The sequence below is a fragment of the Pteropus medius genome, unplaced genomic scaffold (genome assembly GCF_902729225.1).
Source record: "Pteropus medius unplaced genomic scaffold, Ma_sr-lr_union100, whole genome shotgun sequence".
NCBI lineage: Eukaryota > Metazoa > Chordata > Mammalia > Chiroptera > Pteropodidae > Pteropus > Pteropus medius.
In genome coordinates, this window is record NW_024352873.1 from 18,335 (window position 1) to 29,163 (window position 10,829).

Sequence of the window (10,829 nt, forward strand, 5' to 3'; positions counted from 1 at the left end):
TCTCCTGAAGGAGAGGGGGTTCCTAGTCTCATCTGAGGGCTCCGCAGCCTAGGGTCACAGCCCAGAGAAGAGGAGATTCCAACAACTCTGACTGTAGAAACCAGAGGGGATTCTGGCTATCTGGGTGAGATGGAAGGTGACTGAACTCCTAGACATCCCTTTGAAGAACCCACACAAAGGCTTTCTGGCCTGTGGACACTCACTTGGGACACTGGCAGTGAGTCAGAGACTCAGTGAGTCAGAGACTCGCACGGGATTCATTCTGAGAAAGTCTGCATTACCTGGCAACAGAATGAGGGCTGGAAAGGCAGCCACCATTGTGCCTTACTCTGGCCCCCCTAGAGGGTAATCTACAGATCATGCCAGCTAGACTGTGCAGACCCCTTCCACAGAGCCATTAGGAAGCCCGCCCCACCCAACCTGCAGATTTCCCGGGAAAGTTGTTGCTGGATGGCTGCGAAGCCCGGCTCCAATTCAGGGCCAAGTATTCACAGTTGGGTGGTCAGCGCCGTGCACTGTATTTCCAAGTCCAGCAACAGCGGCTGGCCAGCTCTATGAGCCACATTTCTATTCCCAGGGGGCGACCAGTACTGTGAGCCGCATTTCAGAGATAGGGTCAGGCAGATCACTGCTGACAACATGAACTTGGGTAGATATCAGGAACCTGTGGGTTATTCCCAGACAGCAGCTGGTCTTGCTATGATCTGGGACTTCTGTGGGAACTTACAATAGTTACCAAATTTTCAGCATGACTGAGGTTGTATTGATTTGACTTCCATTGTCTCTCTGAGACCCCGCCGCATGCTACCCACAAATTGTCTCAGGTGGCTCATTGACAGCCCTGTCCCTCCCCTTCCCTGATCTCCTAATCCACACAGGCAACAAACTTTGGCTGGCAAAGGGTAGGTATTGCATAGAAATCAACAGCAGGCAGACCTTTACTGTCTACAAGGGTTGCAATATTGTGTTGAGGGAGTGCAGGGGTCTGTGGGACCACCCCAGATGGCAGCTGGTCTCACTGTGATCTGCGTCTACAGCGGGAATGCCCAGGCATAGAAGTTGCAGCAAAACTGAGGCTGTATTGGCCAAATGGACCATGTCTCCCTGAGATCCCGCTTCACTCAAGCCACAAAATGTCTGCAGCTTGTTGACAAGCAGCCTCTTGCGCCCTGCTTGGCTCTGGGGTTGTGCACAGGCAATAGACCTTGGCTAGTGCCATGAGTGCATTTTGAAGAAAACAGTTGTGGACAGACCTTTGAAGAATTATCACCTAATCTTCTCAAACTGTCCTAAAAAATTCAAGAAGAGGGAAGGCTCCCTAACTTCTTTTATGAGGCCACCATTACCTTGACTCCAAAACCAAAGATATTACCAAAACAAACAAACAAACAAATAAACAAACAAACAAAACAACTATAGGCCAATATCTCTTATGAATATTGATACAAAAATCCTCTACAAAATATTAGCAACCCAAATTCAGCAATACATTAAAAATGTCATACGCCATGATCAAGTTGGATTTATTCCTGGATTGCAAGTTTGGTTCAATATCCTCAAATCAATTAATGTGATAGACCACATTAACAAATCAAAAGATAAAAGCCACATGATTATAACAATAGAAGCAGAAAAAGCGTTCAACAAAATTCAGCATCCATTTCTGATAAAAACTCTTAGCAAAGTGGGAATTGAGGGAACATACCTCTACATAATAAGGGCCATATATAACAAACCTACAGCTAACATCATACTCAATAGGGAAAGGCTAAAAGCATTTTCCTTAAGATCAGGAACATGATAAGGATGCCCACTTTCACCACTCCTCTTCAACATTGCATTGGAAATCTTAGCCACAGCAAGAAAGAGAAATAAAAGGCATCCACATTGGAAAGGAAGAAGCAAAACTCTTGTTATTTGCTGATAACATGTATTTTATATATAGAGAGCCTAAAAGATTTCACACACACACACACACACACACACACACACACACACACACACACACAACCAGTTAGGGTGATCGTGAATTCAGTAAAAGTAGCAGGATAAAATTAATATTCAAAAGTCAGTGGCATTTTTATACATTGATGATGAACTTTCAGAAAGGGAAATTAAGAAAACTATGCTTTTTACAATTGCATCGAAAACTGTAAAATACCTGGGAATCAAATTAACTAAGAAGGTAGAAGACCTGTTTTCAGAAAATTATAAGCCATTCAAAAAAGGAATTGAAGAAGATACAAATAAATGGAAGCATATGCCCAGTTCATGAGTAGGAAGAATCAACATCGTTAAAGTGACCATACTATCCCAAGCAATCTATAGATTCAATGCAATCTCTACCAAAATACGATGGCATTTTTCAGAGAGCTAGAACAAATAATCCTAAAATTTATATGTAGCCATAAAAAACCCTGAATAGCCATGGCAATCTTGAGAAAGAGGAACAAAGTTGGAGGTATCACACTACCTGATATCAAACTATACTACAAGGCTACAGTAATCAAAACAGCATGGTATTGGCATAAAAAGAGATACATTGGTCAATGGAACAGAATACAGAGCCCAGAAATAAATCCATGCCTATATGCTCACTTAATATATGATAAAGGAGGTAAGAATATACAATGGAGTAAAGACAGTCTCTTCAATAAATGGTGTTGGGAAAATTGGACAGCTACATAAAAAAAAAAGAAGAAGCTATACCACCTTCTTACACCGTATACAGGAGAAGACTCAAAATGGATTAAAGACTTAAATGTAAGACTTGAAACCATAAGATTTCTAGAAGAAAACATAGGCACTAAACTCTCTGACATTACTAACAGGAATTTCTTTTCAGATATATCTCTTTGGGCAAAGGAAACAAAAGAAAAAATAAACAAATGGAACTACATCAAACTAAAAAGTTTTTGTACAACAAAGGAAACTGTCAACAAAACAAAAAGACAACTGACTGAGAGAAGATATTCACTAATGATATATCTGATAAGGGGTTAATATACAAAATATATAAAGAACTTATACAACTCAACAACAACAACAACAATAACAAAACCAAACAATCCAATTAGAAAATGGGTAGAAGACTTGAACAGATACTTCCCCAAAGAGGAAATACAGATGGCTAACAGACATATGAAAAGATGCTCAAGGTTGCTAATCATCAGAGAAATGCAAATTAAAACCACAATGAGCTATCACCTCACACCTGTCAGAATTGCTATCATCAATAAATCAAAAAACAAGTGTTGGCGAGGATGTGGAGAAAAGGGAACCCTCATATATTGTTGATGGAATTGCAAACTGGTACAGCTGCTATGGAAAACAGTATGAAGGTTTCTCAAAAAGTTAAAAATGGATCTACCTTTTGACCCAGTAATTGCACTTCTGGGTATTTATCCAAAGAAAATCAAAACAATAATTTGTCAAGGTCTATGCACTCTAATATTCATGGCAGTGCAATTTAAAATAGCCAAGATATGGAAGCAACCTAAATGCCCATCAACAGACAATAGGATAAAGAAATTATGGTTTCTATATACAATGGAATATTACTCAGTCATTAAAAAAATGAAATCCTACTATTTGCAATGACATGGATTTACCTAGAGGTTATTATGCGGAGTGAAATAAGTCAGACAGAGAAAGATAAATACCATATGATTTCACTTATATGCGGAATCTAAGGAACAAAAAGAACAAACTAATCAAAAACAGACTCACAAACATAGTGGACAATTTGGTGATGGACAGAGGGGAGGGAGGTTTGGGGAGCTGGGAGAATGAGGTAAAGGGTTAAAGAAGTACAAATTAGTAGTTAATAGCTGGTCATGGGGATGGGGAGCATGGCAGAGAGAATGAAGTTAGCATTAATATGATGGCTAGGTGGAGGGCCAAGGGAGGGAGGGAGCAATTGAGGAGATCATTTTATGAACTATATAGATGTCTAACCAATGTACTGTATACTTGAAACTAATTTAAATAAATAAATTTAAAAATGTATTAAAAACTATTAATAAAAAATTTAACTAAGGTGGCATTGGTTAATAAAATTATATAGGTTTCAATTGCACAATTCAATAATGCATCATCTATATATTGCATTATGTATTCACCACTCAAAGTCAAATTTCCTTCCATCACCATATATTTGACCCCCTTTACCCTTTTCTACTTTTGCTTTCCCATCTTTCCCTTGGTAACTGCTAAACTGTTTAATGTGTATATGAGTTTTTTGTTTGTCTTGTTTGTTGCTTTCAGTTTTATATTCCACATGTGAGTGAAATCATATGATTCTCAACTTTTCTGTCTGACTTATTTTACTTAGCATGATACTCTGAAGATCCATCCATGTTGTCACAAATGACAGTATTTCATCATTTCTTATGGCTCAGTAATATTCCATTGTATATATGTACCACATCTTTTTTATCCAATCATCTATTGAAGAGCACTTCAGTTGTTTCCATGTCCTGGCCACCATGAATAATGCTGCAATGAACCTATAAGGGTGCATATATCTTTATGGATAAATGTTTTCAAATTTGGGGGCTAGATACCTAGAAGAAGGATTGCTGGGTCATATAGTAATTCTTAATTTTTTGAGGAACATGCAAACTGTTTTCCATAGTGGCTGAACCAATTTAAATTCCCACCAGCAGTGTAGGAGGGTTCCTTTTCCCCCACAACCTCTACAACACTTGTTATTACTTGTCTGGTTGATGATAGCCATTCTAACAGTTGTGAGGTGGTATCTCATTGTGGTTGTGATTTGCATTTTCCTAATAGCTAGTGAAGTGGAACATCTTTTCACATGTCTGTTTGTCATTTGTATATCTTCTTGGGAGAAGTGTGTCCGTTCAGGTCCTCTGCCCATTTTTTAAACTGGATTGTTTGTTTTTTATTTTATGAGTTCCTTATATACTTTGTATATTAGCCCCTTATTGGAGGTGTTGTTTGTAAATATCTTCTCCCTTTCAGTCAGCTCCTTTTGCTTTATTAATGGTTTATTCCAATAGTTTTATGTTAGTTCCCAATATATAAGTGAGAACACACATACGGTTAAAGTGTTTCTCCATTTGAAAAGCAAGTGCTGAAGCTGTATTAAATTCAGAGTGTCTGAGTCTAAGATTTACACCAAATAATTAATCCTCTGATGGCCGCTTCAGTGTCCCTTGGGAGAGGTAAAACCACTGCTGCACAGGGACACCCCTATTAGGATGCCCGGTGCCAGTGTTATCCAAGTCTCTATTCTCTGAGAACCAAAAATGTTTTGTTATTTTATGTCTTTTTAGGATCCTATGTATTTCATCCTTTCTCTCATTCAGCCAGCTTTGTTTGTTTTAATCATATATCACTCACCACTTTAGAGAAAGAAAATCCCTAAAGATGAGACAGATTTTGTAATTTTATTCTTATATTTCTGTTTGTTTGGAGGTGTGAAATAGTTCTGTGTTCTTTATTCCATTCTACTGACTTGCCTCAATGTGTTTTATTGCTCAATAAAATTTTGGTTTGACTAAGTGAGTAGAGGTAAGAGGAAGAGGGAGAGAAAAAGGATGGAGGGAGAAATGAGCCGAGTGAAAGATTCATATGTTCACATGGGTCCATAGTATAGATGAGTGTTTCTAGAACACCAGTTCTCAAATTTTAGCTTATGCCAGAGTCATCTGTAGAGCTCGTTAAAACAGATTGCTGGTCATCATCCCTGGATCTTACCATCATTAAGTCTGAAGTGAGGCCAAGAATTGGCATTTCTAACAAGTTTCCAGGTACTGCTTCTGCTGGTCCAGGGACAATAAATTTTATTTCCTGTCATCCAATGTTTTACATCAGATTTATCAATAACATAGAACCCAGTAACAAAATAGATGTTTCAGAATTTACTGTTCTGAAATTGACAGGTGATTCAGAACTGCAGTCCCTCCTCTTCTGCCTGTTCCTGACCATGTACCTGGTCACCATCTCGGGAAACTTGCTCATTGTCCTGGCTGTCATCTCTGACTCCCACCTCCACAAGCCCATGTACTTCTTTCTCTCCAATTTGTCCTTTACTGACATCTGTTTAAGCACAGCCATGATCCCAAAGATCATGGTGAACATCCAAGCACAGAATCAGCACATCTCTTACACAGGCTGTCTCACTCAGATCTGCTTCATCCTGATTTTTGTTGGTTTGGAAAATTTTCTGCTCACAGCAATAGCCTATGACCGCTATGTGGCCATTTGACACCCTTTGATGTACCCAGTCACCATGAACCCCTGCCTCTGTGGGTTTTTGATTCTACTCTCCTTTGATTCTACTCTATTACCACTGTGGATGCCCTGCTCCACAGCCTGATGGTGTTGCAACTGTCCTGCAAAGACCTGGAAATCCCTCACTTCTTCTGTGAGTTTGCTTAGGTCATCAAGTTGGCCTGTTCTGATTCTCTCATCAATACCATCCTGGCTAATTTTATGGCTAGTATAGTGTGTAGTATTTCTCTCACTAGGATCATTTTCTCTCATACTCAAATTGTCTCTTCTTTTCTGAGAATTCCATCAGCTGGAAGAAAATATGGAACCTTTCCACCTGTGGGTCTCATCTCTTAACTGTCTTCTTATTCTACGGTGTAGGTTTTTGAGTGTACATTAGTTCTGCAGTTACTGACTATTCTAGGAAGACTGTGGTGGCTTTGGTGTTGTATGCTGTGGTTCCTCAAATGATGAAACTCTTCATTTATGGCCTCAGGAACAGAGATATGAAGGAAGCCTTGAGAAAAATAATTGTTAGGATAACTTTTCTTCAGTGGTTGTGTCATCACATTTGGGTCAGTTTTCTAGAGTGAGTCAAAGTGAAAGATATCTATTGTTTCAGAATAGCCAACACTTTTATCATTAAGGTCCTCTAAAATGACTACATAACATGATGACCAAGTGCATTTCAAATTAGGCTTGAAATCTGATTTTGTTCTTTATCTAATTCTGTGATGTTTGACAAATAATTTCAACTGTCTAAAGTTAGATTTTTGGGTCATGTCCATAGAAGTATAACCTGAGTGCTTGGATTTTGTTACAGTGGTTTGGCGGGGAGGGTGGGGCAAATGTTCTCTGATGAATGTGGGAGTATGTAGATAGGACAGGGAAAACATTTAAGCAAGCCTATGGTTATAAGTAGAGACTAGCTTTCCACCTAGTCCCATGCTAATGGCCATGTGAATTTTCTCCAGATTTAGGCCTACTGTGAGGCAAGGGTGCTCTCCTTTCTTACCCCAATGCAGTAATTACTGAGAACTGTCTCTGTTAAGCTGTGTCTCTCTGGAGCAATATCAGAATCCATCATATTTGGTTTCCTTAGCTATAACATTGGCATAATCAGATTATGTCAGTGGTTTCAGATGAACGTGAAATATTTGAAATCTAGCTGAAGTCTTCACTTCTAATAAGAAAAAGAATCCCTGACTCTAATATTCTCATATAAGAAAGAGTTATCTTTTATTATAGGTATTGCAGATGTAGAAAATATATGAGTTAGAGAATAGGGATTCATTCAGTTCTCCATGAGGTGGCTTCTTCCCAAGACTAGTGATGGTAGTAGATACAGGTGTCATATTCGGACATGATGCCCAAAGGCAGAAAACTGACTGTCCTTCTCTGAGTCACTTGATAATTGACCTTTTCATGACATCATCCAGAAGATATGCCCTCCATCCCATTACTGAAAACAGGATTGTATACTTCTTCTAAACCTAATTACTAGTGTGGAGGAAAATGATTAATATGGGAGCCTTAGACTGACCATCTAGGGTTAATTCCTGTTGGGTGGCCAGCTTTCATAACCACTACAAGCACTTAATAAAATGCCTGACACATAGTAGTATTCGTAACATTTAAGTGGCATCATAGTTTTTTGTATCTTGCCTATATTCTTTTTATAATCCTTTTGTACTCACTTATTTTTACTACCTGCTTCATCATTTATATTTGTTTATATTCGTTGTAGTAGCTATGAGCATATTTTCCAGTCTTAGTAATATAATCAAATCACTAATTCTTGGGTAGCAGTGTAATGGTTGTTCATCTCTTCTGACACTTCATTTACTTTGATGCCTTTTGCTTGGTTTATTGAGAAGCATGTATCTGAGTTTTTCTTTATCTCCTTAGTTTCCTCTTCTTGCTGTATTTCTTACTCATCTCTGGTGGAGTCCACACAGAGAAACTTGGGCGAATAAAATCAATTTGCTGACTAAAGTCTTGAAGTGTCATAATTATGGTGGTTATGCAAATTTCATAATGTGTCTTTATGAGGAACACAGTTTTTATGGAGGAAATGGTGAATGAAAAAATACAACAGTAGAAAAGAGAAGCTGGAAGGGTTAGGGGCCATCATTCTTCCACAATTCATATGTGGGGTCTTCAGACAGAAAGATCTTTATGGATGTGTGTGTGGGGAAAGGGGCCATAGAATAGAGGTCCCACAGGACTCCAGGGAGCACCCCTCATCTATAGAAGGGGAGGAATTGTGTCAGCTCTACAGTGGGAAGACAACTCCCTGCCTGAAACCCATGGTGTCTTCTAGAACAGAGCTTCCTCCATTGACAGCCACAGAACACCTTGAGATGAAGCACTTGAGACCTTTGTTCACACTGAAGATTTTTTTAATCTCACCTGAGAATTACTGACTTTGAATATTTGGGTGGGGAGATATTTAAAGGCTGGGTTTTATAAATAAGAACTTAGTGAGTTGCTGATGCACTCGGAAGCCTGAAAAACATGACTTGAATATTCAAAGATCATAGGAGAACGTATTTGTACTTTAGAATAGGAAAGAACTTACTTCAATTTTATGTGTTAAAATATCATGTATGCAATGTTGTTTAAAATGTATCTCTGGTTACAGAGCAGTGATATGATGAAAATATACCTATTACAAAATTAAGAATAAAACATAGAGTATGCTTGAAGTGTTTCCCAGTCTCGTCACTTTTCCCATCCCTGTGGTAACCACTCTTCTGATTTTATATTTATCATTTATTTTGACATTCTACTAAGTTAAATACTATGAAATTGCCAGTTTTTGATCATACTTGCTTTACACGCTGACATTGTCATAGAATTCAACTGTATCCTTTTTATCACATTCTATGTATCCCTATGCAATCTATTAATCATATTTTCAAAATAAATTTGCCTGCTTTTGAATTCATTAGCAAGTTTAATCTTAAGGGTTGAATTCTTTGTCTTGATTGCTTTTTGGATCATTGTGCTTTTGGGATTTATCTTTTTGTCGAGTGCATGATGAACTCATTCATTTTCTATGCCATAATTTTACATTGTGTGTGGTAATATCAAAAATAGTTATTCTTGTGGAAGTTGCAGAAATGTGGTGGAGTGAGAGACATCTCTAGATCTCTCCCCTTGAAACAACAATAAGTTGAACATCTAAAACTCAACAAAAAACACCCAAACTGCACATCAGCATATCTGAGTGTGAGATCTGAGCATAAGAGCTACCACAGGTCAGAACCCTGGGTGTCAGGCGGAGGGCTAGGAGAAACAAAGAAGCTACCTCTCTCAGCTGGAGCTCCCTGTTAGAGGGGAGAAGGTACGAATAGTTCCCTGAAGAGCCATACCTGAGAGAGCTGTGAGTTCATGCGGCCAGCAGCAGGACCCAGTCATCAGGGCAGAGAGCAGAGAAGCAAGGGTGGCAGAGAAACAAAAGTTGATTTTTACCAGCCACAGTTGCAAAGCTGAGGCTGAACTGCAGCTCCCACCCCCAACCCAGAGGACCCGGCCCTCCATATCTTCCAAATCTGAACACCACGGAGCTTCAGGGGAATCTGAGCAAATGCTACTGAAACTGTCGCTAACAATGACAGCGACTGAGATTGAAGGTAGTGAGCATGATTGAATATCTATAAGAAAAAAAAAGCATTATTAAGGCTATATACAAAGCAGGGATCCAAGAGGCTTAAATGCCTCCTATGGAGGACCGAAAGAAAAACACTTTATTTGCAAGAGGCTAAAAAGCGACCTTTATATAATAAATCTTATTTCTGGAAAAAAAAAAAAAGCAGAAAACACTTCCATTAATGGCCAGGCAGAGAAATAGTCCATTAAACACCATAAACAACCAAGGTGATAAGGCATCTCAGAACGAAAGAAAAATCTCCAAAAAATAAGCTTACGGACAGAGAAATATGCGACTTAAATGATAGAGAATTCAGGATGGTACTTCTGAAAAAAATTCAGTGAGATCCAAAACAAATCCTATTGACAATTTCAGGAACTGAAAAAACAAGTAGATGAGCAGAATGAGTTAATTAGCAAGGAGATTGAAACCCTCAAAAAGAACAGAATAGAACTTCTGGAGATAAAAAAAAAAACACTGCAGGAGATGAGGAATGAAATAGCAAGCTTGGGAAATAGAGTCAACAAAATGGAGGAAAGGATCAGTGATATCGAAGACAGAAATCTAGAAATAAATCAGAAGGAAGAAGAGACAAATCGAAGAATGAAAAATAATGAAAGAGAAATACAAGTACTATCTGATACCATCAGGAGAGAAAACATAAGAATAATGGGCATTCTCAAAGGGGAGGAAAAGGAACAGGGATTAGAGAGCATTTTCAGACAAATAGTTGATGAGAATTTCCTAAATCTAAAAAATATGAGCTAGAGATTGGGATTCAAGAAGTCAACAGAACACCCAATTATCTCAACCCAAAAAGACCTTCAGCAAGACACATTGTATTAAAATTATCAAAAATCAATGACAAAGATAGAATTCTCAGAGCAGCCAGGGAAAAGAAGACGGTAACCTATAAAGGAAAACCGGTTGGATT

General features: G+C 38.5%; 1 pseudogene; it reads left to right on the top strand.

The window, feature by feature from the left end:
- Positions 1–5,827: 5,827 nt before the first annotated feature.
- On the top strand, positions 5,828–6,833 carry LOC120592540 (olfactory receptor 7G1-like; annotated as a pseudogene).
- The last annotated feature ends 3,996 nt before the right edge of the window (positions 6,834–10,829 follow it).